Raw genomic sequence first — 26204 nt, 5'->3', positions numbered from 1 at the left:
TTTAAATCCTAACTCTGGTGGTGGTAATACAAATCTATATATGTATTAAAATTCACAAAACTACACACTCCCAAAAGGTCAATTTCACTGTATGTTAATGAAATTTTAAGATGTTTTTAAAAGTAAAGACTAATAAGAGAGCAATTAATAAGAATATTAATTGTTAATATTTTCAACAAAAGTACTTTTTGACTCACAATTTCACAGTCTCAGTCTTTCTAATGGCTCTATACCAACACAATGGTGATAACCAACACATTGAAGCCACCCAAATTACATCACCACAGATAAGATTGAGAAGAGATATTTGAATTTTCTATCTCTGGTTCCTAGCATTCCTATAGCAATGAAAGTTCTGACAGACAATACATATCAACAGCCTGTGGAGACAAAGAGATTAAATGCAATAGGCACAATTTTACAACCCCACTAAATTCTAAGCCAGAGTTGTAGAAATAGGTCAATTTCAAGATTTTAGTGATGGTATGGGGCTGACCAGTTTTTCATTGTTTGGAGTAAGTATGGCACTACAATTGGCTTCCATTTGGGTTACACCATTCCAGGGGTCCTCAAACTTTTTAAACAGGGGGCCAGTTCACTGTCCCTCAGACCGTTGGAGGGCCGGACTATAGTTTAAAAAAAAAACTATGAATAAATTCCTATGCGCACTGTGGGCCCGGGACGAGTCGGTTGCTAAGCAGGACAGGCAGCAGCACCTGGCGTAAATGTCCTTGGCGGGCCACATGTGGCCCGTGGGCCGTAGTTTGAGGACCCGTGCACTATTCTGTAACAGTTGTCCATTCTATGAGAAGAACATACCTACAATGCAATACTTTATTAAAAAAAAAAAAAAAGACTGCCTTTTATGTTCCTGAACATTACCATAACGAGTCTGATAGAGAAATCATAATATATGAAGGCTTCCATTATTCCTCCAAATGAAAAAATTAAAGGACAGCATATTATATGTCCTCCAATAATTTCAATGTATATAATTACATAATTCTTATCTAATAACCCCACTCCTGCTTAAGGTATGGAAGAGGGAATAGGAGGAGCTGATTACATCATCTTTATTTGTCCTAGAGATTCTCATCTCCATTTTCTCATTCCCATTTATTAGAGCATCTATAATAATAAAAGCATAATATGCTAATTAGATCAGACAGCCGAACGTCATTCTGGATGTCCTTCCGGACAAAGCCACCGCGGTGGGGGCTGAGCAGAGGTGGTTAGGGAAAATCAGGCAGGCAGGCAGAGTGGTTAGGCGTGATCAGGCAGGCAGGCAGGCGAGCAGTTAGGAGCCAGCGGTCCCAGATTACGAGAGGGATGTCTGACTGCCGGTTTTGGCCTGATCCTGCAATGAGATCGGGCCTAAACCGGCAGTCGGATATCTCCGAGGGGTCCCAGATTGCGAGAGAGCATAGGCCGGGCTGAGGGATTCCCCCTCCCCCGTACATGAATTTTGTGCACCGGGCCTCTAGTTATGACATAACTAATTTAAATGGTAAAGAGGCAAACCTAAAGCTCTTACATTCTGGTTTCTTTCCATCAGCATTTCCTCAATGCCTATTATGGGTCACTTGAAGGAAAGAGTTACATGCGTGGAAAAGTGTACATTTAAAAGATTAAGCCTATTAGAAAAAAAAAGCAAAAGAATAGTGAGGCATTAGAGACTCATCTCACAACCAAACTCCCTGAAAAGGCTACAGGACCTCTGGGATCAAGAGCACTGTACCCTCAGATCTGGGAAGAAGAGCCCAGAGGAGAAAGGCATCCTAGATGGATATATGGAAATAGAGAAAGAACTGGTGTCTTTTTATCCTTTTTCTCTAAACCAAAACAGAAAAACTTTCAACTCTGTCAATTCTGTCTTTAATTTCACCCTGGTCTACCTTGGCAAGACTAATGAACTGAAAACGCAATCCCTGTCTACCAACCTTCCTAAAAAGGAGATGAGGAAATTAGGCAAGGCATAGGACACACTTACAAATAAACAAATCCTAAAATTAAAGGTGACAATTAATGACCACATCAAATGCCTGTTACAGAGAAACAGAAATGGATTTTACCTACGACAACAGAGAAAAAAGAACAATGTTCAAAACCCTGCTTCTGAAATATTACTGTTCTGCTTAAAGATTTTAAAAACATTATTATTACAGAATTTCAACTCCAGAAATTAGTCTTTTTTGCACAAATGCTAAATGTCACTCTGATTGGTACCTCAAGAAATGTCACTTTCTTGGTACTAATCCCTTCTAAATTGGTACAAGTTGCTGTAAGCAAAACTAATCCTATATAATAAAAGGGTAATATGCAATAGTCCCCTCGACCCAGAGTTTGACCAGAGTTCAACTAGAGGGCGGGGCCAGCCCACCAACCTCCCGCGTCCCCTCCCCCTGCTGGCCCAGCCCTATTGGCCCCGATTGGGGTGGGCCAGCCAGACCCCACCCATGCCACCAACCTCCCGAGTCCCCTCCCCCTGCCAGCCCAGCACTATTGGCCCCAACCGGGGCGGGGCAGCCGGATCCCACCCATGCATGAATTCATGTACCAGGCCCCTAGTCCTATCTAATAAAAGAGTAATATGCAAGTTAACCATCACTCCACTACACCCCACCAGCCAATCAGGAGCGAGTATGCAAATTAACCCCAACCAAGATGGCTGTAGCCACAGAGCGAGCAGGAGGCTTGGGTTTCCCTGGCAATGGAGGAAGCCAAGCTTTCTGCACACCCTGGCCAGCCCAGGACTCCTCTCAAGGTTACAAAGTTTAATTATAGAAGATAAATAAATCCCAACAAAAATGGCTGCAGCCACAGAGCGAGTAGGAGGCTTGGCTCCGCTCTAAGCCACAAAGTTTCAATTATAGAAGATAAATAAATCCAAGATACCAGGGCCTCCACTTGGGTTGCTGGGGGCCGTGGCCGGCCTGCAAACCACCACAGGCCCCTCGCCCAGGCCGCCCCACGGGAACCCCCACCCTGATCCAGGACACCCTTCAAGGCAAACCAGCTGGCCCCCAGCCGGCCCCCACCCGTGCACCAGGCCTCTATCCTATCTAATAAAAGAGTAATATGCAAATTGACCATCACTCCAACACACAAGATGGCTGCCCCCATGTGGACACAAGATGGCCGCCACAAAAAGGCCAGCAGGGGAGGGCAGTTGGGAGGGACCAGGCCTGCAGGGGAGGGCAGTTAGGGGCAAACAGGTTGGCAGGGGAGCAGTTAGGCATCAATCAGGCTGGCAGGGGAGTGGTTAGGGGGTGATCAGGCTGGCAGGCAGGAGCGGTTAGAGGCAATCGGGAAAGCAGGCAGGCAAGCAGTTGGGAGCCAGCAATCCTGGATTGTGAGAGGGATGTCCGACGGCCCGTTTACGCCCGATCATACCAGGATCGGGCCTAAACGGGCAGTTGGACATCCCTCGAGGGGTGCCAGATTGGAGAGGGTGCAGGCTGGGCTGAGGGACACCCCCCCATGCACAAATTTTGTGCACCGGGCCTCTAGTATTGAAAATAAAAAGCAATTGTGTTGTATAAAAAATAGGGCTTCCACTCTGTTTACTCTAGCTATGCCTATTATCTGAATTTCTTAAACTCATCCTAGTTTTCTCAAATAGAGATAAATACAATTTCGTTACATCCTACCTAATAAAGAGTTAATATGCAAATGGTCGTCATGCCCTCATACCGTCATGCCGTAACGGCTCAGATACCGAACACTGGGGAGAGAGGAATGGGGACAGCCAGGCACAAATGAGCTCGCGAGAGAGGAATGGGGAACAACCAGGCACAAATGAGCTTGTGAGAAAGGAATGGGGACCAGCCAGGCCCAAATGAGCTCATGAGGAATGGGACCAGCCAGGCTGCAGCCTGGAGAGGGACAAGGCGCCCGCCCCTTGGTCCCGGGCGCCAGCGGCTGGGGCTGTGGCCCGGGAGAGGGACAAGCCACCTGCCCCGCAGTCCCAGGCGCCAGCGGCTGCGCCTGCAGCCCAGGAGAGGGACAAGCTGCATGGCCTGTGGTCCTGGGCGCGAGCGGCTGGGCCTGAGCCTGCGGCCCAGGAGAGGGACAATCTGCACGCCCCATGGTCCCCGTGGTCCTGGGCACCAGCGGCTGTGCTTGTGGCCTGGGAGAGGGACAAGCCGCCAACCCCACGGTCCTGGGCACCAGCGGCTGCGGCTGCGCCTGCGCTTGCAGCTCAGGAGAGGGACAAGTCTGCAGCTGCAGCCTGGGCGAAGCTGCACGCCCACAGTCCCCTGTGGCTGCAGCTGGCCCAGGCGAAGCCGGCCTGGGTCCTGGATGCCTGAAGCCGGCCAAGAGGGAGGGAAGCCCAGGTCCCAGGTGCCTGCAACCGGCCAGAGGAGGGAATCCTGGGTCCTGGGTGCAGGGCGAGGCAGAGGCGGTTAAGGGCGATCAGGCCAGCAGGAGAGCAGTTAGGGGCGATCAGGCCAGCAGGAGAGCAGTTAGGGGCGATCAGGCAGGCAGGCAGAGGTGGTTAGGGGTGATCAGGCAGGCAGGCAGAGGGGTTAGGGGCAATCAGGCAGGTAGGCAGGCGAGTGGTTAGGAGCCAGTGGTCCTGGATTGCGAGAGGCAGTCGGACATCCCCCAAGGGGTCCCAGATTGGAGAAGGTGCAGGCTGGGCTGAGGGACACTGCCCTCTGTGTACGAATTTCGTGCACCGGTCCTCTAGTAAGTGTATAATCAATATGTTCTCAAATGAGTATTTCACAATTTAAAGAGGTATTTCACAATTCTACGCCTCCTATGAAACACTACTACATATTCTAATGTGGAAATACGTTATTACATAGTATGGAAACTTATTTAAAAAGAAACAACAACATTCTTCTACATTAGCATCAGGCATGAGCTGCCTCCACCACACCTCCTACTGGGGATGGGACCCCAAACCCAGGGATGTGCCTTGACTGGGAATCGAACAGTGACCTCCTGGTTCATAGGTTGATGCTCAACACCACTGAGCAACACCAGCCGGGCCTAAATATAATCTTATTACAAATGCTTTGAACACACCAAGAGCAGAATTTTTGGTTATGCTTTTATAACTATTTTTAGCTATTACTTCTGACACATACATAATATGTTCTCTAATTTAGCTCTTAAGAGTATTTTGTGAGGTTATCTCCATTTTACATACAAAGAAATAAATCAACTTGTCCAAAGTCACAAAGCCAGTGGTAATTATCCCCCGCCAGAAAATAAAAACTATTAATTCAAGTCACTAGATATTAAAAGTATTCAAACAATTAGAAACAGAGAAACTCTTAATGATTTAATTACTGCAAAATGACTGCCTTGGTCACTGTATTACAAGGATCCAGCACCCTGTCTTCAAATGAGTGGCCAATAAATAGTTCTGAATGAATGATTTATGTATAACTACCATAGGTAATATTTACTCAGCACATTTTATCTGTCATGGTTCTAAACTACACACACACACACACACACACACACACACACACAAACTCACACACACAGGTGTGCGTGCGCTCCATAGGGAAAAAATTAACACTTCTGCAATGAATGGGAAGACAAAGGTTTTAAGCAGAGAAACAGTAACTATAAAAAAAAGAAACAGCCCAGCTGGTATGACTCAGTGGTTGAGCATCAACCTATGAACCAGGCGGTCATGGTTCAATTCCAGGTCAGGGCACATGCCTGGGCTGAGGGCGCAATCCCCAGTAGCAGAGGTACAGGAGGCAGCCAATCAATGATTCTCTCATCATCGATGTTTTTCTCTCTCTCTCTCTCTCTCTCTCTCTCTCTCTCTCTCTCTCTCTCCCCCTTCCTCTCTGAAATCAGTAAAATTATATTTTAAAAAAGGAAACAAATGGAAATTTTAGAACTGAAAAATACTATGTCTGAAATATGGTTTTGATAAAAAATGCAAATACAAAGGCAAGTCAGTGAATGTGATAATACATCAATAGAAATAATCTAATCTGAAGAACAGAAAAATAAATGACTGGAAGAAAATGAAGAGTCTCAGGGCCTGTGGACAACATCCAACGTTCTATTCATGTCAATTGAGTTCCAGAAAAAAAGAGGAGAAAGAAACAGGTACAGATAAATATTTGAAGGAACAAGGCCCCCAAAATCTCCCAAACTTGGTGAAAGCACAAATTTAAAAATTCACAAAGTTCAGCATATACAAAATATGAATAACTCAAAAAAGATAAACATGTCCTGACATATCATAATCAATTGCAGAAAAGCAAAAATAAAGATAAAGAAAAAAACACCTTTAAGGTACAGAGGAAGTTACTGCAAACTGCTCATCAGAACAATGGAATCCAAGAAGACAGGACATCTTTACTGCTAAAGAAAAGAACTGTTACCCTAGAATTCTATATCCAGTGAAGCAATCTATCAGAAATGAAAGTGGAAAAGACATTTCCAGTTAAGAAAAAGAATTTATCAGCAGGACTACTTTAAAAGATCCTATATAATAAAGGCTAATATGCAAATTGACCAAATGGCGGACAGACCAGTCACTGATGCACACTGACCACCAGGAGGCAAATGCTCAATGCAGGAGCTGCCCCCTGGTGGTCAGTGCACTTCCACAGGGGGAGCACCACTCAGCCAGAAGCCGGGCTCACGGCTGGCAAGCGCAGCAGTGGTGGCAGGAGCCTCTCCTGCCTCTGCGGCAGTGGCAGCGCTAAGGAGCAGCAAGCAAGTGGGCAGTAAGGAGCGAGGGGTCCTGAACTGTGAGAGGGCGCAGGCCAAGCTGAGGAACTGCACCCCCCGCCCCGCCACCCAGTGGATGAATTTTGTGCACCAGGCCTCTAGTATGCTAATAAACTTCAGGCTAAAGAGAAATGATACCAGAGAGAAACCTGAAATTTCCTTAACAAAGAACAAGAAAAATAGTAAACAGCTAGATATAGATGAGATTATTTTTCTCGTAAGTTCATTAAAAATGTGTGATTACTGAAAGTAAAAATTATATAATTGTTTATAGGGTTTTCATTGTATGTATATGTAGTACATGTGACAACTATAACATAAAAGTCACTGGGGGGAGTTGTAGGGTTTCTACATTTACTTCAAGTGGTAAATATTAAGTAGACTGAATGTTTAGGTATAGATATACTAGAGGCCCAATGCATGAAATTCGTGCAGGGGTAGGGTCCCTAGGCCTGGCCGGCAATCAGGGCCAATTGGGGCCTTCCAGCTGATGGCTGGAGCCTTCCTTCATTCAGCACCGCCCCCTGGTGGTCAGCGCACATCACAGTGAGTAATCAAACTCCCGGTCTCTCGATGGAACTCCCAAGGGGACACTTTGCATATTGGCCTTTTATATATATAGATAGAAGATAATAATTCTCATAGTAGCAATTAAAAGAGAGATTGTCAGATTGGATTTTTAAAAAGACTGAATTAGCCAAGCCAGCTGGCCGGCGTGGCTCAGTGGTGAGCGTCAACCTATGAACCAGGAAGTCACGGTTCAATTCCCAGTCAGGGCACATGCCTGGGTGGCAGTCTTGATCCCCAGTTGGGGGTGTGCGGGAGGCAGCTGATCAATGATTCTCTCTCATCATTGATGTTTCTCTTTCTCCCTTCCTCTCTGAAATCAATAAAAAAATATATTTCTTAAAAAGACTAAATTACATTCTGTCTACAAGAAACTCACTTTAAAGACACAGACAGATAAAAGTGTGGAAAAGATATTCCATGCAAATAATAATCAAAGAAAGTGGGAGTGGCTATATTAACCTGAGATATAGTTTAAGCTTCTCTTAAGGGCTTGATTGGATTTGTTTTTCCACCTTCAATTTTAGTCTTATGTAGTTCTATAGCAGTTTCAAAACAATAAAATTATTTTGTTTCATGCATCTACCTCATACTAGTCATATTTGGTGTCTAAGTAACTGGACATGTACAACAGTTCCTAAAGAAATATGGCCTAATGCAATCAATAGAGCTGTCCTATCTTAAGGCTTTTCTATGACAAGGTTTTGAGGTGAATGATAGCCTACAAATTTTAAAATTATTAATATTTTATTCCCCATTAGAACAGTAGTTTAAAGAAATAATTTCTTGACAGGCCATCTAGGCATACAAAATAGTATTACAATTATATTTATGTTAACAGATCATTTATCATTTATAAGCTGCTTCACTGAAAACAGCTTTCAAAACAGTGTTGCTGTACTGCTCTCTTTAATGTTTATATTTGTTCTTGTTTACTTTAAGCTGCTGAACTACTACTGTGGTTAGGATATTGAGCCTGGCAGGCAGCAAAGTCTACACAAGACTGCAGGAAAGTAGACCCCATAGCGATTGTGGTATTTCATCAAGCAGACACTGGGAAATATGTGCAACATGAAGAGACATTGGCTTAAAATGAAATAATCCCAAGGACTTATGGCTGTGTGGACGGGCCTAGCTTTGTTTCCTGTGTCTGTGTAGGCTCCACCATCATGTTGAATTTTGTCAACACTGTGACCTCTCTAGGGACTTCTTAGTTTAATATTCTCTCTATTATGGATAATTGCAGGCTAGGTTAAAAATTGAATTTTTGTGTTTGTTACCAAATAGAATATTGTGTTTTATATTTCAATCAGAGGGCTTCTTATTTTCAGTAAACGGTTCTAAATCATTGGAATTGAGGACAAGAATAGCTTATTGTTACCTGAAACACTGTTTTCCACACTCATGATAAGAATACAACAGGTATTTGTACTTACTACTATGAAAGATAGATATTGCTGTATCAGAATAGTAGGCCATGTCTAGGATTTTACCAGTACAAATAAAATTTGGATAAAATACTAAGGGCAATTTATTCTGCCCATTTTCCTTATGGCAGGTGCTGTGTGGTATGGAAGAAAACTTGGATTCTAAATCTAATTCTAATACCTACCAGCTCTATGATGCTTCAGAGGAGTCATTAAATTTTAATGAGCTTCATTTTCTTCTCTTTAAAAAACAAACAAACAAACAAACAAACAGCTTTAACTATCTAACTAAGAATAGTTTTTAGAATTAGAAACCATGATTGTAAAGTACACTAGCACAGTGCCTGGCAAATGACAGGTATTGAATAAATGTAAGAATTATGTTTTTGTTGCATATACTAAGTGCTTCTGCTACAGAGAATAGAATCTAAAGAGTCATAATTTCATTATATTATTCTGGCTTTTCCAAGCTGTTTTCTCAATCTTCCTTTTTCCTAGATCTCAGGTTGAGCATTATTTTTTTTTAAATATATTGTATTGATATTTCACAGAGAGGAAGGGAGAGGGACAGAGAGCCAGAAACATCAATGAGAAACATCGATCAGCTGCCTCCTGCACACCCCCTACTGAGGATGTGCCCGCAACCAAGGTACATGCCCTTGACCGGAATCGAACCTGGGACCTTTCAGTCCGCAGGCCGACGCTCTATCCACTGAGCCAAACCGGTTTCGGCAGGTTGAGCATTATTTTCATCCCCTTTGTTTCCTAAAACATTTTCCTTATGAACCTTTACTTACATTACTGGACTAGACAAAAAGCACTAATCAGAGACCCTAAAATAATTTACCTCCTTCATTCCTCCCCATGCTTCCCAAAATCATTTTTAGAATTATTAAAGTATTATTTACTTATTTATTTAAAATATATTTTTATTGATTTCAGAGAGGAAGGAAGAGGGGAGAGCAAGATAGAAACATCAATGATGAGAGAGAATCATTGATTGGCTGCCTCCTGCACGCCCCCTAATGGGGATCGCGCCAGCAACCTGGGCATGTGCCCTTGTCTGGAATTGAACCTGGGACCTTTCAGTTCGCAGGTCGATGCTCTATCCACTGAGCCAAACCAGCTAGGGCTATTAAAGTATTTTTTAAATGAAAAACACTTCACAGAGAAATATTTTTAAAATTACTGTATTGTAAAAAATTTCCCTAATGAATATACTGCTTATTTTAAATGCCAAAGGTGACATCTCTAAAAGTAAAACATTTTTTTAACTACACACACACAAAAAGCCGTATTAAAATACCCCCTTCCTGGTGCAAAAAAGTAGGGTTGGAGAAATAGGATACAAAAGATGAACAGTAAGATAGCATATGCTAAGTACCAACCATGAGGTATAGGCATTTTTCAGGATTAATTTAGTCAGAATGAATTCATTTGGGACAGCAATAGAAGATAAGGCCAAAGACATAATTATAAGCCCATGTAAAGGAACTTAGTCCAATGTAGGACTTAAATTCTGTTTTGTAAAAAGCAGAGAATCACTAAGGAAAAATCTCCTTTTCCCATTTACCTATTTTGGAACGGTTCCTGAGATGTTTAAATTGGGGTTTTTAAAGATAATGCAGCAGCACAAAGTGGGAGAAAAGAGGAAAGTATAAAAAATGAGTTAGGAAAACATCGAAAGAACACTGTGGAACAGTAAAGAAGGCCTGCAGATATAGATAATCAACAAACATGGAATGCAGAATTATGGGTTGAGAGAGTGCTTACTTTGTATCAGGTAATGACTGCATGCCTTTGCACGTTTAAGCCTCAAAATTCCATACCACAGTATATTTAAAAAACTATGATACCACCAACAGTGAATACTAGAACGCCGCATTTAAAAGGCTTGAAAATCACTCACTAAATGGAGCAAGGATATGAAACATAGAGAAAGATTTAGCTGCTATTGCCACTGGACTTAGGTAAACGTACTTAATTAAAATAGATGAGAATTTTGGGACACTAAGTCACCTATAAAGGTGACAATCAGTATATGGGCCAACCAGAATTCAAAGCCAGGTCTGATTGACTCCAAAGCCTACATATAAAAAAAGTGAATTTTTATTTTATTGTCAAAATTATATTAAAAAGACCGAGAAATCCAATGATAAAAGGGAGAAAAAGGAGAAAGATTAGTCTTATCACTCATAGAGAAGAGTCTCAGGTTTAAATAAGAAAAGTTGAGAACATATTTCATCACCAATTCTCAACTAAAATTTTTGGTGTAATAACCTTCTATAAGAAACAAGTTAGCCTGGCCAGGTGTGGCTCAGCGGTTGAGCATCAACCCAGGAACCAGGAGATCACCGGTTTGATTCCCAGTCAGGGCATATGCCAGGTTATAGGCTTGATTCCCAGTAGGGGGCAGCCAATCCATGACTCTCTTTCATCATTGATGTCTCTCTCTCTCTCTCTCTCTCTCTCTCTCTCTCTCTCTCACTCTCTCCCCCTTCCTCTCTGAAATCAATAAAAATATATTTCTTTAAAAAAAAACAAGTTAATATAGCTTATTTTTATTTTTTGTTAATCCTCACCTGAGAATATTTTTCCGTTGATTTTTAGAGAGAGTAAAAGGGAGGGGAGAGACAGAGAGAGAGAAACATGGATATGAGAGAGACACATCAATTGGTTGCCCCCCATCCCAACTAAGGCTGGATATTGAGGTACATGCCCTTGACGGGAATCGAACCCAGGACCCTTTAGTCCACAGGCTGAAGCTCTATCCCAGCCGTGGGCAAATTACGGCCCCCGGGCCGGATCCGGCCAGTTCGGCTCTTCTATCCGGCCCGCGGAGCCGAAAGAGCGGAGGGTTCTCTTGCTCTCCCCTCCGCTCCCTTACTTTGAATTTATATTAGTTCACACAAACACTCCATCCATGCTTTTGTTCTGGCCCTCCGGTCCAGTTTAAGAACCCATTGTGGCCCTCGAGTCAAAAAGTTTGCCCACCCCTGCTCTATCCACTGAGCCAAACCGGTGCATATAATTTAATATAATTATAACACCCACCACCACCACCACCACCACCACCACCACCACCACCACCACCACCACGACATCTCTATATGCTGCCATTCTGCCCTAAGTGTTGGACCAAAATTCGTGAGCAAAACGGCATAAGGATGGTGAAGAAACCCAGAGTGAGGAACTCAAGCAGAAATGTGAGATCCTTACCACGATGTATGAGAAGTCTGGAGTGAGACATGCATCCTGGCACAAGGTGTTAGAGCCTAAGTAGAGTGAAAATATTACGCAACATGGAAAGAGCAACAGTGTCAATGGAAAATATTAGTAGCTACAAACAGAGGATTGATCATGTAAGCAAATAAACTAAGGATAACAGGAGCAAGGTATCTCCTTGTAAGAGAAGGGAGTTACAAATTTAGAAAGGGAGGAAATTATAACCACTGTAGATTGAAATTGGTGCCAACTCATGGCTTTTCTATACAAATATATAAATGAATATAGCACCGAAATCTTGGTTTCTAAATACCTTTCTCCACTAAAAAAAAATCCTTGAAGAAATTATTGATTCTAGGGCAGTAACTGGGAAAGTACAGGTGAGCCTGGAACATTTTCTTGTGTCAAAAAGTAAGGAAGTACTCAAAGCAAGTCAAAAGAACACAGAAACTACCTTGAAAGGACTTTCACTGGCCAAAGCTGAGACAATCTGAAAATGTATAAATAGCAAGTTTGATAAGGAATGGATTATTTATACAGTCTCAAAATACTTCCCCCCACACATTTAATTACTAAGGTGGGGGGGGGGGACTTTACAGTAAAGAAGCCTGGGAGACTTTACCTTAATCAAGTGATCAAAGTGGATATCAGCAATGAGACAAACAGAAATTGTATGCCATCTGATAGGATACAATGAGAACATAACATCATCACTGTAATACTCCTGCCAAAAAAGGCACAATCTGAATCCAACCATAAGGAAATATCAGGCAAATCCAAATCGAGAGACATTTTACAACAAAACTGTAATATTTTAAAGTGTCCAGGTGAGGAAAATCAAGAAGAGACTGAGGTATACCTAGTCCTACATTGAAAGAGTGTAAAAAGACATTAAGACCAAAAGCAAAACTGAATTCTGAACTACATCCTTTTGTTACAAAGGAAGTTACTGTGGAAACTGGCAAAATGTGAAGGAAGCCTTAGGGTTAGGTGGTAATAATATAAAAATGTCAATTTCCTAATTTTGATATAGTTTATGTAACAGAAAGTCCTTGTCCAAATGCACCTGCAACTTACTCTCAAATGGTTGGAAGGGGGAGTTCTTTGTACCTGTACTTGGGACTTAAGCAGGATGCTATCTGCAACTCACTCTCAAATGATTCAGGGGGAAAAGTTTTTTGTATTATACTTGGAACTTTTCTAAAAGTTTGAGAATGTTTAAAAAAAAAAAAGATTACCTATAATATTCACTTACAGCAGCTAAAACTAGCATATAAGCAAAACAGTACTCCTTTCAAATGAAGAATACATATGTTTCCTTTTCTTGGTAAGGTAGTTACGTTCCAAGATTCCCAGTGGATGCCTGAGACTATGACTAGTACGAAACCCTATATACTATGTTTTTTCCTATACACATACTGGTAAAGTTTAATTTATACACTAGGCACAGTCGGAGACTAACAATAATAATAAAATAGAACAATTACAATATACTATAATAAAAATGATATCAATGTGGTCTCTCAGCAAAAGAGCACCAATTTATTTTTGCTTCTTCACAATTTCACAGATAGATTTGTTCTTACTGTAGACCTTAGCAACCTTAGCATACAATTATTTTTCTTTCCTATTGCATACAATTTTTTTAACCTTATTTAGTCCAGAACTTTCACGTTTCCACTTACAGGAAGCACTTCATGGCTTCTCTTTGTCATATTCTTCGGTATATCACTACTCTTGCATTTTGGGGTCACTATGTAAGTAAAATAAGAATTACTTAACACAAGCACTGTGATACTGTGACTGATCTGATAACCAAGACAGCTACTAAGTGACGAGCCACTGGTAGTACATATACAGTGTGAATACGTCGGGATGATTCATGTCCTAGGCAGGACGGAGAGGGATGGCATGAGATTTAAAACTTATGAATTGTTTACTTCTGGAATTTCCCACTTAATATTTTTGGATCGCAGTTGACTATAGAAAACTGAAACCACAGAAAGCAAAACTGTGGATAAGGGGTGATTACTGTATAAGAAAAGACTACTTAATTATTTATGGGGTTCTTAATGACTTTTGATCTATATTTACACTGTCCAAAACAGTAACTATTATTCTGATTGCACTGGACACATATTTCAAGCCACCTGTCGCTGTCAGCTACTGTATTAAGCAGTATAGATACAGAATACTTCCAACAACACATTAAGTTCTATTACTAGATAACACTGATACGGAGTTTTGGGAGGTCAATTCCTAACTTACTAAAGGCCAAAGAGTCATATGGACTTGGGTATAGATTCTTAGGAAGTCATTTAACTTCTCTAGAGCCTCAGACTCCTTTCTGTAAAATGGACTAATACACCCAACATCGCAAGGCTGCTGAAAAGATCAAATAAAAATGTATTAAAATGTCTAGGACAGAGCGTTTGGCACACAGTAAATATCTGATAAACATTAGTTCTCTTCTGTAATATGGGTGGATAATTTCTTAATCTTACTATCCTGCTTATTCAAAAGGCCAATGAGCTCCATGTTGTTAAATTCATCAACATTGGGCCTATTGACTACTCTCCCCTTGAAATACAGGCATACCTCAGAGGTATTGTAGGTTTGGTTCCAGACCACAGCAATAAAACAAGCTGTAATATTTTTGTTGATGGGGGGTCTTTTCCTTCAATTTGTAAGAAACAACTGTGAAGTGTAAGTAAGCAAAGCGCATTAAAATGACTTTTCTCTATCCTTTGGTTCTGTAATACCATACTCATCTTCCCACTTCTCTAACTTTCACAGTATTCTTTGGGAGCTCATATTCCTCCAGCAAACTTTTTTTTATGTTAGAGGCCATTATGATTGCATTCTAGCATCTTTTTTTTTCCAAGTTATATTCCCTTCCCTAGGCAATTCCACCTATAGTTTCAAATACCTATGTAAGAGACTTCAATTTTCTATTTCCATAACATACCTTTCGTCTGAATTTTAGAACATATATCTAATTGCCTACAATCATTTCACCCTGAAAGTTCCAAAGGTATGTTCAAACCCAATGTCAGAATCAAAAGAACCATGGTTCTTTCCTGGTAACACCATCAACCCAGTTGTTTAACTCAGAAGTCATCTTTGAATTTTTTCTCTCCCTCACCTTCAATCCTTCAACTAACTGAGAGCTACTGATCTTAAATCCTATTCACTGTTGCCCATTTCCACGTTTCTCATCCTAATTCAAGCTATTCTCATCTCTTCTGGATTACTATGGTTAAGTCTTAACTAATTTTCCCACATCCATTCTTACTGCCTCTCCTCCCTTTCAATACACAACACTACAATACTAGTTCTGCCTTCTGAGACTATCAAAATTCAGTGTAGTTTGGCTTCTAAACAACATTTTAAACAGTTAAAATAGTTATACCACTGTACTCTTAGCTAAGCATTCTTAGTTCCTTCTATATTCTGACATCTGTTTCAGGGTCACATGCTGTCATAATCTCTAAAAATGTGGACCCCTTCCCCTGAACATAATGCATGGAGAGAAGTTAGTAGTTTGTGCAAAAACTGAGACTTGCACAGTTTAAAGTTTCAAACCATAATGACTATTGTTAGTTTTTAAATGTTTCCAGCTGAAAGGTGTTAACCCATTAAATATCTATTAAGTATCTATTATGTGTCAGGCATTGTTCAGGTGTTTGGGGACAAAATAGTACCAAAACTGACAAACCCTATTCTCACAGAACTTGCAATAGAATGAAGAAATACAATGAACTTAAGTTAGTAAATTATACAGTATATTGGAAAGTAATAAATGCTACAGAGAAATATCTGGCTTAAAAAGGGTGAGGGAATGTGGGAGGAGGGCCTGCTATTTTATACAGAGTAGTCAGAGAAAACCTCAGTAGCACAGAAGTGTGGCTGGAGAAAGAGTGAGGTAATGAAGTCAGAGAGGAAGAAAAGGCACAAAACACTGAGCCATAATAGGACTATGAACTTTACTATGGCTGAGAAAGGAAGCCATTTGAGAAGAGAAGTGACAAGATCTAACATATTTTAACAGGGTCACTCTAGCTGTTGAGACTATAGGTGAACAAAGGTCAGTGAGACCTTTTATGAAGCTATTTTGCAAGTGAGAGATGATGATGGTGTTTTTACATTTTATTTTATTTGTATGTTTTTTCTTTTATTCTCTTGTTTTCACATTTTATATTGAAACTTTATGTGCCTAAGCACTAGGAAATTACAAAGCCACAACTTAAAAAAAAAAAAAAAGACTATGAGGATAATGCAAAGATGAGTTAGTTCTTGGGAATAGCAACAGATGATACTGGCTATTTTAAATCTGAGCTCTACTCTGTGCTACTAACAGTTATCACCATTCAAATGCAACAAGATGCAAGGCTATTAATTTATTCTTTGGGTCAGAGGACATAAATAAAAATTCAGGTTTTAAGCTTCTTTATTTCACGAGTCAAGATCCAATTTACATCACTAAAAGACAAGGGCAAGTATGGCAAAGCTTGCCAAATAAGTTACAATGAATATGCTGGAGATGTATGACTTGGTATTACTTTTATGCTTGCTACTCTCTTTAGTTAGGTTTTACAACTATCTCTCACTGATGTACAGTTACTATTTGAATGTAAAACAAAGTGATTAATATACTTGCAAGCACCAAAAAAATATAGTGAAAAAGTGCAGCAGCAATAAGAATTGCTAATTAAAACACACACACACACACACACAACCTCATAGTGCATAAAAACAATATAAAGTAAATTCAGATTATCTTTGATATGGCAGTATGAAATAAAAATATCCAAAGATAATTTCAAAATTTCTTCTGCCCAGTATATTAAAATAACAACACAAACAAAAGGCCCATAAACATTTGCTGCAGCTATTTACCAATAACAAAAAAGTGAGATGAGAAAGCCAACTGCCAAAGAAGCAGGAAAGAGAAAGCAATGATCTAGAAAGAAACTTCCTTATACATCAAAATTTGAATACTACTACCAGTAAAATAAAACCACCTGTTATTTAAGAATGTTTTGCCTTCAATATTCTGCTACCAAGCTAAGTAGTTATTTGTATGAATTAATCTTTCTTTTAAAAAGAGAAAAATACATTTCAACATGCCTTTTCCAAAATTCAGTGAAAATTCCCAATTTGGGAAAATTTAAGATCACCATTTACTAGCCAAAGCATTATATTTAAATTTGTCTGATCATTTTTGCTTAAATAGTTCACTGGAGTATGATAAAGATGTTAGTTAAAATGTAATCCAAAATGAATGAAAAACACTCAACTCGGAGACACTGTGTGTAATGTGGTATCCTATTCTATATAATAAAAACCCTAATATGCAAATCCACTGAACAGCAGATCACCAGTCACTATGATGTGCACTGACCACCAGGGGGTAGACGCTCAAGGCAGGAGCTGCCCCCTGGTGGTCAGTGCGCTCCCACAGGGGGAGTTCACTCAGCCAGAAGCCGGGCTCATGGCTGTGGAGCACAACAGCAATGGAAGGAGCCTCCCCCACCTCCATTGCAGGCTGGAGGTAAGGAGTGAGAGCCCCCACTGCAAGAGGGATGTCTGACTGCCGCTTAAGCTGGGGCTGGGGCAGGCGACATCCCCCAAGAGGTCTGGGCCTGCCGGGGGGGGGGGGGGGGGGGGGGGACCCCTAGTGCACGAATTTCGTGCACCGCGTCTCCAGAACTATACTGGGAGCATTTTAAAATTCAATATTTGAATCTGTGAATGTTTTAATCAACTCCTTTGAATCAAGTGTTTACTTTAAAAAACAAGTTTTCAAAATGTGTGTTGTAGGTGGCAAGCCCGCCAGCAATCTGAAGGTCTCTAATGGTTCTAAATCCCTGGGTCTGAGGAGGGGCGACTGATTAAGCTAAGTTTAGATCTCCTGACCCTTTTGTTGTGTGCCCAGAAAACGGATTTAAACTTTGGGGGTGGGAGAATCGTCTGAAATTCAGGGCCTGGGGCAGACGCCGACGTTAGGAAGAAAGCGCCGGCCCGTCCCCATTCGTGCGCTCGGAGAGGTCACGGCGGCGTAGTAAAGTTTGGTTTCACTTGCGGGCTCGGACGCAATTGACAAAGCCAAGGCTCCCCAGGAAAGCGGACACCGAGGTCGGGGAGCTCCCGGAAGCCCGGCTGGACACGTTTCCACTGCCGGGAGGGGCCGTGTGTGCGGGGGCTCGGTGGTGGAGCCCCCTTCCCACCCTGCGCCCGGCGGCCACAGGCCGGGCCGGCTGAGGCGCTGGCTAGGCCACAAGGAGGAAATGGGACAGGGTGCCGACGGTGAGGCGGCGCCCGCAGCGGGGCCTTCCTTGCGGGGAAACGGACCCCTTCTCGCCGCTGCTTCCCCCGCCTCGAGAGGCAGCTCCAACTTTCCTCCAAGCGCAAGACGTCGCCTGGGCCCCGCGAGGTCCCGAAACTTTGTCGGCCCTCCCATCGCCAGCCTGTAACCCCCACCTCGACCCGACAGCTGCGCGAGCCCATCCAGCCCCGAGGTCGGCCCGTGTTTACCTCAGGCCGAGGTCGAAGCGCTGGCTCCTCCGGCGACGGCAGCGGCCCCACGGCAGGTCCCTAGGTCCCCGTCACGCCGCTGCCAAGTTCGCCAACATGGACTCCTTAGTCCGCCTGGAGGTGTTCCGGGGGCGCCGGGTCGGGAGGCGGCGGAGGCAATGAAGGGAGCGGACCCGAGCTGCGCTGCTCCGCGCGGCTTGCGCCACCGCTGCTCCCCCTCCCCCCGCCTTGTCTGGCCTCCTCCCTCCCTTCGGGCCCCCTCTCCCCCGCCCTCCGCTCCGCGCCGCCGCGCCGCTACTAGTCGACACACTACGGTGACGACGACGGCCGCTGGACGCGCTGCACTCCCCCCTACTCTCTAGCCCTGGCTCCGCGCGCGCCGCTGCAAAGCTAGACGGCACCTCAGGGGGGCGCTAGCAAACCACCGTTTGCGACAGAGGAACGTGGCGGGCGGAGTCACGTCACGCGGCCTGGGAGCTGGAAGGAGACAGGCAGCGAGGACTTCTGGGAAACATTCCCGGTCCCGCCTCTTTCCCCCCCTCGCCCCCCGACTGCGGGCTGTGCGCATGCGCCCTGCGTAGCCTGCTGGAGTGGAAGCTGCTTTGGCGGCGGTTCGGAGAAGTGGCAGAAGGCAATCCACGAGGCTCTTGGGGACCTGGATGGGAAAGGGTTCGCGCGGCCTTTGCTATCCTATTGTTATGGTAGTCTGATATTAAAAGAGCGTTAATAAGGTGTTTGGCGGTGGATTGAGTTTTTACCCGGCAGCGTTGCTCACCTGAAATACATTCTGCGCGAAGGTTGAAATATATGTAACTTGTAAGCCTTCCTCGTTCTTCCCAACTGGTGGGCATTTTAAAAATTCCCGAGTGTAGATTAGATAGTGACTTATGATTATTCACTCACTAATTTGCCAGAGCCTACGATGTGGGGCGTGTGTGCCCTTGCCTGCGGCTTCCTTCGGGCTGTCAAATCTCGTCTTACCTCAGAAGTATCTCTCCAGACTTTTGCAGAATCACTGACTCTTTCACTCCATGTTTATTCTCCTGGACAACTTCTTCAAGGTACCCACGGCTCCCTCTGCCCTCGGTGCCCGCCCCTTCTACCGGGTGGTCCTGTCAGCCCTCCAGCCCATGCCATTGTCCAGCCACCGCCCCCGCGGGATGGTCAGCCCCGGGCTGCCCCGCCACGTGGCTTTCCCAGTCTCAGCTACAGCCAGCCTTGCGGCTCGCCTCGTCTCCTGCCGTTGGTCCCCTCACTCCCTCTGTGCGCGCTGTCCTCTCCCAGCTCACTGAGCCCTGCCCAGGAGGACTTTCCTCCCCCTTTCTCCAGACCCCGCCCACTGGCCACCTCTGGCCGCACTCGCGCAGATGAGGCTGGTGGCCCGGTCCCCTGCTCCCCGAAGAGCGAGCTGGCTTCTCTGGCACCTTCATCCTGTGCGTGGTGTTGGGTCTGCTCAGGGTCTGTCTCACAGTGTGAGCACTGGGACAATGTCTTACCACTCTTGTAACATCAGTGCCTGTCACTCAACGACTTAGTAAATAATTGCTGAAGGAATATATGAATGGCAGCCTTGTTTCTTTCTATTTCAAAGTCTTTGGAGTTTTACAGTGTATCGTTTTTGATATGAAGTTTGGGCATTTAGATGGGCTTTAGTGTGTTTGGGATATTTGAACAGTGATCTAGAGTAGTTAAAATGCTTTCTTCTGATGGCAGAAGGAAATTCTTATGGAGGGCCTTTCTCTGTCACTATGAGAGCAAGCAGTACATTATAAGATATATTTTCAAGGATGATTAATACAATCACTGAAAACTTTGTTCAAAGAATTGTATGATAGAACCAGATAAAAAATAACACTCTTATGAGCTACCCAACACTATAAGGTATAGCTTTGTTATGGATTCATGTATGCCTTCATCATCGGGAATCAGACCTTTAGGAGTGTAACTCCAGATACTTTTTTTTTTTTAAACCCTCACCTGAGGATATTTTTTTCCATTGATTTCTAGAGAGAGTGGAAGGGAGAGGGAGAGACAAAGAGAGAGAAACATTGATGTGAGAGAGACACATTGACATGCTGCCTCCCGCACCTGCCCCAACCAGGGCCAGGTATTTGAGCCTACAACCCAGATGCATGCCCTTGACCAGAATGGAACCGGGGACCCTTCAGTCTGCAGGCCCACACTATCCATTGAGCCAAACTGCAACATTCCATTGCAACATTCTTCTGTGTTATTTTACATAAAAATCTATTTGGGGGGAAATGTCCTGTCTTAAAGCTTAAAGGTCAAATGATAACTTTTGCCAAATAGAAATCTATGATTTTTAAATTGAAAATAACAGTATACTGTTTCAGCAAAACTGAACAATACAAATCTTTTTGTATATTTATTCACTGGTAGATCATACATTTTTCATTTTTTACAGTTGGCCTCCTAGGTATTATGTGATCATGTTTTTGTTTTTGTTTTTTAATATATTTTATTGACTTTTTACAGAGAAGAAGGGAGAGGGAGAGATAGTCAGAAACATCGATGAGAAAGAAACATCAATCAGCTGCCTCTTGCATATCCCCCTCTGGGGATGTGCCCGCAACCAAGGTACATGCCCTTGACTGGAATCGAACCTGGGACCCTTCAGTGCACAGGCCGACGCTCTATCCACTGAGCCAAACCAGTCAGGGCATGTGATCATGTTTTGAAAGAAAAATGCCCTTAATGATCATGTACTAATGGTTTCTACTTTCATGTGGAAATAGAAGAGGGTGGTGGTTTGTAACAGACTATCTCTTGCCTCCCTAGGGAAAAGACCATGTATATTTCTATACATGCAGCATTCTTCTAATTATGTTTGCATGATGAAGATTTATTATCTTCACTGTTGTTTCAATATTTTTACTTATAATAAAGAAATACAGATTAAATAAAATATGAACTATAAAATACAGGAGTAAAATTGGCATACCAATCATCACCATCAACATTTTAGTTTTTATTATAACCATTAAAAAACACAGACTAGCCGAAACCGGTTTGGTTCAGTGGATAGAGCGTCGGCCTGCGGACTGAAGGGTCCCGGGTTCGATTCCAGTCAAGGGCATGTACCTTGGTTGTGGGCACATCCCCAGTGGGGGGTGTGCAGGAGGCAGCTGATCGATGTTTCTCTCTCTTCGATGTTTCTAGCTCTCTATCCCTCTCCCTTCCTCTCTGTAAAAAATCAATAAAATATATTAAAAAAAAACAAAAAACAAAAAACAAAAAAACACAGACTATATGCATCATAAAACAACATTCAACTGAATGCCCAGTTGGTGTGTTGCAGTTTAACCGACACTTAAAATATCAAACCTGTCACAGAGCAACAGAAACTTATAGTGGCATCTTTAAAAATGAAGGGTAATCAGTGTATTGATTTTGACAGCTTTATCAGAAATAACTGCTATTATTAATTTACCATTATAAATTGAATATAAAATAAATTTCAAATTAAGAGGGAGAATCTATCTATATATATAAAAGCCTAAGTGACCATCGCAACTGAACGGATGACCAAGCAGGCTGAGTGGGGCGACTAGACTGGCAGGGGGATTAGTTTGGGGCAACCAAATGACTGAGCAGCAGGCTGCGGGGGGCAACCAGGCCAGCAGGGGGTTTAGTGAGGGGCGACCAAATGACTGAACAGCAGGCTGCGTGGGGTGCCCAGGCCGTCATAGGGGGCAGTAAGGGGTGACCAGGCCGGCTGGCGGGGGCAGTTAGGGGTGACCAGGCCATCAGGGGGGTACAGTTAGGGGCGATCAGGCAGGCAGGCAGGTGAGCAGTTAAGAGCCAGTGATCCCAGATTGTGAGAGAGATGTCCGACTGCCGGTTTAGGCCCGATCCGGCAGTCGGACATCCCCCAAGGGGTCCCGGATTGGAGAGGGTGCAGGCTGGGCTGAGGCGACCCCCATCCCATGCACGAATTTCGTGCACCGGGCCTCTAGTCCTATCTACTAAAAGAGTAATATGCAAAATAACCATCACTCTGCTACACCCACAAGCCACGCCCACCAGCCAATCAGGAGCGGGTATGCAAATTAACCCAACCAAGATGGCTGCGGCCACAGAGCGAGCAGGAGGCTTGGGTTTCCCTGGCAATGGAGGAAGCCAAGCTTTCCACCTGCCCTATCAGGCCCAGGCCTCCACTCAAGGCTACAAAGTTTCAATTATAGAAGATAAATAAATCCCAACAAAAATGGCGGCAGCCACAGAGCTGGAAAGAGCAGGAGGCTTGAGTTGCCCCTGGTGATGGAGGAAGTCAAGCTTTCCTCACACCCTGACAGACCCAGGCCTCCACTCAAGGCTACAAAGTTTCAATTATAGAAGATAAATAAATCCTAACAAAAATGGCTGCGGCCATGGAGCGAGCAGGAGGCTTGGCTCTGCTCAAGGCTACAAAGTTTCAATTATAGAAGATAAATAAATCCCAGATACCAGGGCCTCCGCTTGGGTCGCTGGGGGGCGTGGCCCGCCTGCAAACCACCACAGGCCCCTCGCCCAGGCGGTCCCATGCCCCAAAGGAACCCCCACCCTGATCCGGGACACCCTTCAGGGCAAACCAGCCGGCCCCCACCCATGCACCAGGCCTCTATCCTATCTAATCTTATCTAATAAAAGAATAATATGCAAATTGACTGTCACTCCAACACACAAGATGGCTGCCCCCATGTGGTCAAAGATGTCTGCCCCCATGTGGACACAAGATGGCCACCACAAGATGGCCAGCAGGGGAGGGCAGTTGGAGGTGATCAAACCTGCAGGGGAGGGCAGTTAGGGGCAACCAGGCCTGCAGGGAAGGACAGTTGGGGGAGACCCAGGCCTGCAGGGGAGGGCAGTTAGGGATGATCAGGCCTACAGGGAAGGGCAGTTAGGGGCAAACAGGCTGGCAGGGGAGCAGTTAGCCATCAATCAGACTGGCAGGGGAGTGGTTAGGGGGTGATCAGGCTGGCAGGCAGAAGCGGTTGGGAGGCAGGCTAGCAGTTGGGAGCCAGCAGTCCTGGATTGTGAGAGGGACTGCCCCTCAAGGGGTCCCAGATTAGAGAGGGTGCAGGCTGGGCTGAGGGACACACACCCCATGCACAAATTTCGTGCACCGGGCCTCTCGTATATATATAAAAGCCTAAGCAACTGAACGACTGAATGACCTGTCGACTAGTTGCTATGACACGCACTGACCACCAGGGAGCAGACGCTCAACGCAGGAGCTGCCCCCTGGTGGTTAGTGTGCTCCCACAGCCAACCTCCCAAGGTCCCTTCCCCACGGCCAACCTCCCGCGTACCCGATCAGCCCTGATCGGCCAGGCTGAGGGACCCCACCCGTGCACGAATTCCTGTACCAAGTCTCTAGTCAAGCTATAAAGACATTGGATTAAGTGGGAAACAAATATGGACTATGTCATTTAAGACCTTTGCAGTTTTGAAACAAATCACCTAATTTTTCTGATCCTGAGTTTCCATATCTATTACAATAGAAGTTTTTATTTTAATGATCTGTTGCACTTTTACAGCAGAAGCATATGAATTCAGTTTAAGCAAAACTAACCAAATATATAATATCTTAGTAAGGAATGAAAAATGATTGCTATTAGGAAAAGTTAATTTACAGGAATTTTTAAAAGCCAATGGTTTCTGTTTTCACAACTGTGAAGAATTTTAATCAGGATTATACTGATTATCATCCATTTGTTTTCTTTGTGGAATTAAATTTATTTCAGCAACAATCAGTTGGGTGTCTACAATCTGGGAGATACTGTGAAATGATTATAGGTGAATGAATATTGTTTCAAAGACAGTTTAGTAGATAAGACAAGTCTAAAAACAAACTAAGGATGACATAAATTTTATAAAAGTAATAAAAACGAAGTGTTGAGTGAGGTAGGGGATGTCAAATGAGGGAGAGACTATAAAAAGGACCAAAGACAATTTAATAAAAGCAAATCTGAACAAAATACAGTGTATCCTTGAACAACACAGATTTGAACTACATGGGTCCATTTATACACACATCTTTATTATCAACATATGTACAGTACTATAAATGTATTTTCCTTATGATTTTCTTAATATTTTTCTTTCCTCTAGCTTACTTTATTGTAAAAAGACAGTATATAATACATATAAACATACAAAATATTTGTTAATTGGCTGTTTATATTATCGGGGTAAAGCTTCAGGTCAACAGTAGGCTATTAGTAGTTAAGTTTTGGGGGAGTCAAAACTTATATACAGGTTTTCAGTTTCCAGGATGAGTTGTTCAAGAGTCAATTGCATAGTCAGGTATTATTCCACATTTGAAAATTCTAGTTTCTCTCAGATTGGTCTCCCAATCCCCACAGCACCTCTTTCACATTTTTACCACTCCCCTCAAATCTCAACCTGTCAATCACTCCTGCTGAGCCCTTCAACCCAGAACCCAGCATAAGATCTTAGCACACAGTCTTTTTTTTTTTTTTTTTTTAAGTATTTTTATTGGTTTCAGAGAGGAAAGGAGAGGAATAGAAAGATAGAAACATCAATGATGAGAGAGAATCATTGATAGGCTGCCTCCTGCCTACCCCCAACTGGGGAGGATCAAGCCTGCAACCCAGGCATGTGTCCTTGGCTGGAATCGAACCTAGGACCCTTTAGTCCACAGGCCAGTGCTCTATCCAATGAGCCAAACCAGCTAGGGCTAGCACACAGTCTTTATAGGAAATAAGTTCCTCAACTTCTTATCCCTATACCTACCAAGTCTGTATATAGCTGTCTGTATCCACACACATTTGTTTTCCTCCCTCACACAGGAAGAACAAACTCTCCTCTCACTAAGGCTTAACTTTCTTTCTACTTGTCCTGTAAGTCTGTTCCAGATTTTGGGATTTACAGACAGTTAACATTTCTAACCTTTTGGGAACTGACATAGGGCTGCTAGCTTTTTTAACCTTGACAAATAACAGTATACATTTTACAATCCTCCCATCTCTTATCACCATGATTTCATAAAAGAATGCACTTGCAACACCAAATACTAAGTTCTGTGCACTACTCTGTTTATTTGCATTTCCCTGTGGAACAGTGCAGCTATCTGGTGCATTTGGGACTCTGTCTGAAACAGGTCCCCTCCTTCCCCTCCGGGCCTGCTCCATGGGTTATGCTGTTTTCAATATTTTTTAAATCTATTCTTTACTAGAGATTAATTTATCTCTCCTCTTGCCAAATCAAAAATAGTTTACATTTGAAGACTGCTTCCTCATTTCACTTTCTATTCATTTTTTAAAAAGGTAATAAGCATCCATTTTACATATTCAGCACAGAGGTATATAAAACATATTCAAAAGTACATAAAGAAAAATACCGTTTTCTGCTCCCCATCCCAATCCTAGGTAAAACCCATGTTAAAGATTGATGTTTCTCTTCATACTTTTTCCAGTGGTTATAGAAACACATATAAACAGAGGTTCCAATTTTTACTTTTACAAATAATAAATCATACCATATATATTTTTCTGTAACTTTCTTTTTCTTACTCAACTGTTTATCATGGATACACTTCTTCTTTATATATATATATATATATATATATATATATATATATATATATATATATGTTTTTTATTGATTTTAGAGAAAGTGGAAGGGAGAGCTAGGGAGAGAGAGAAACATCAATGAGAACGAAACATTGATTGGCTGCCTCCTGCATGCTCCCTGCTGGGGATTGAG

General features: G+C 43.1%; 1 protein-coding gene across 5 annotated transcripts in view; it reads right to left on the bottom strand.

Moving 5' to 3' along the window:
- Positions 1-18747, bottom strand: part of SCAF11 (SR-related CTD associated factor 11) — an 83892-nt gene extending 65145 nt beyond the window's left edge. For 3 of the 5 annotated variants that reach the window (XR_013960094.1, XM_080659431.1, XM_080659433.1), the window contains exon 1: positions 18474-18707. The gene's annotated coding sequence lies outside the window, so the exon portion shown is untranslated. Of the gene's footprint in view, positions 1-18473 lie in introns of all 5 variants that reach the window. The other 2 variants (XM_080659430.1, XM_080659432.1) reach the window with 2 other exon arrangements.
- Between the last annotated feature and the right edge of the window lie 7457 nt (positions 18748-26204).

Source organism: Plecotus auritus (genome assembly GCF_963455305.1).
Source record: "Plecotus auritus genome assembly, chromosome: 3".
Classification (NCBI taxonomy): Eukaryota; Metazoa; Chordata; class Mammalia; order Chiroptera; family Vespertilionidae; genus Plecotus; species Plecotus auritus.
The sequence above is the reverse complement of the archived record's forward strand: the minus strand, read 5'-3'. Positions and strand labels throughout refer to the sequence as shown.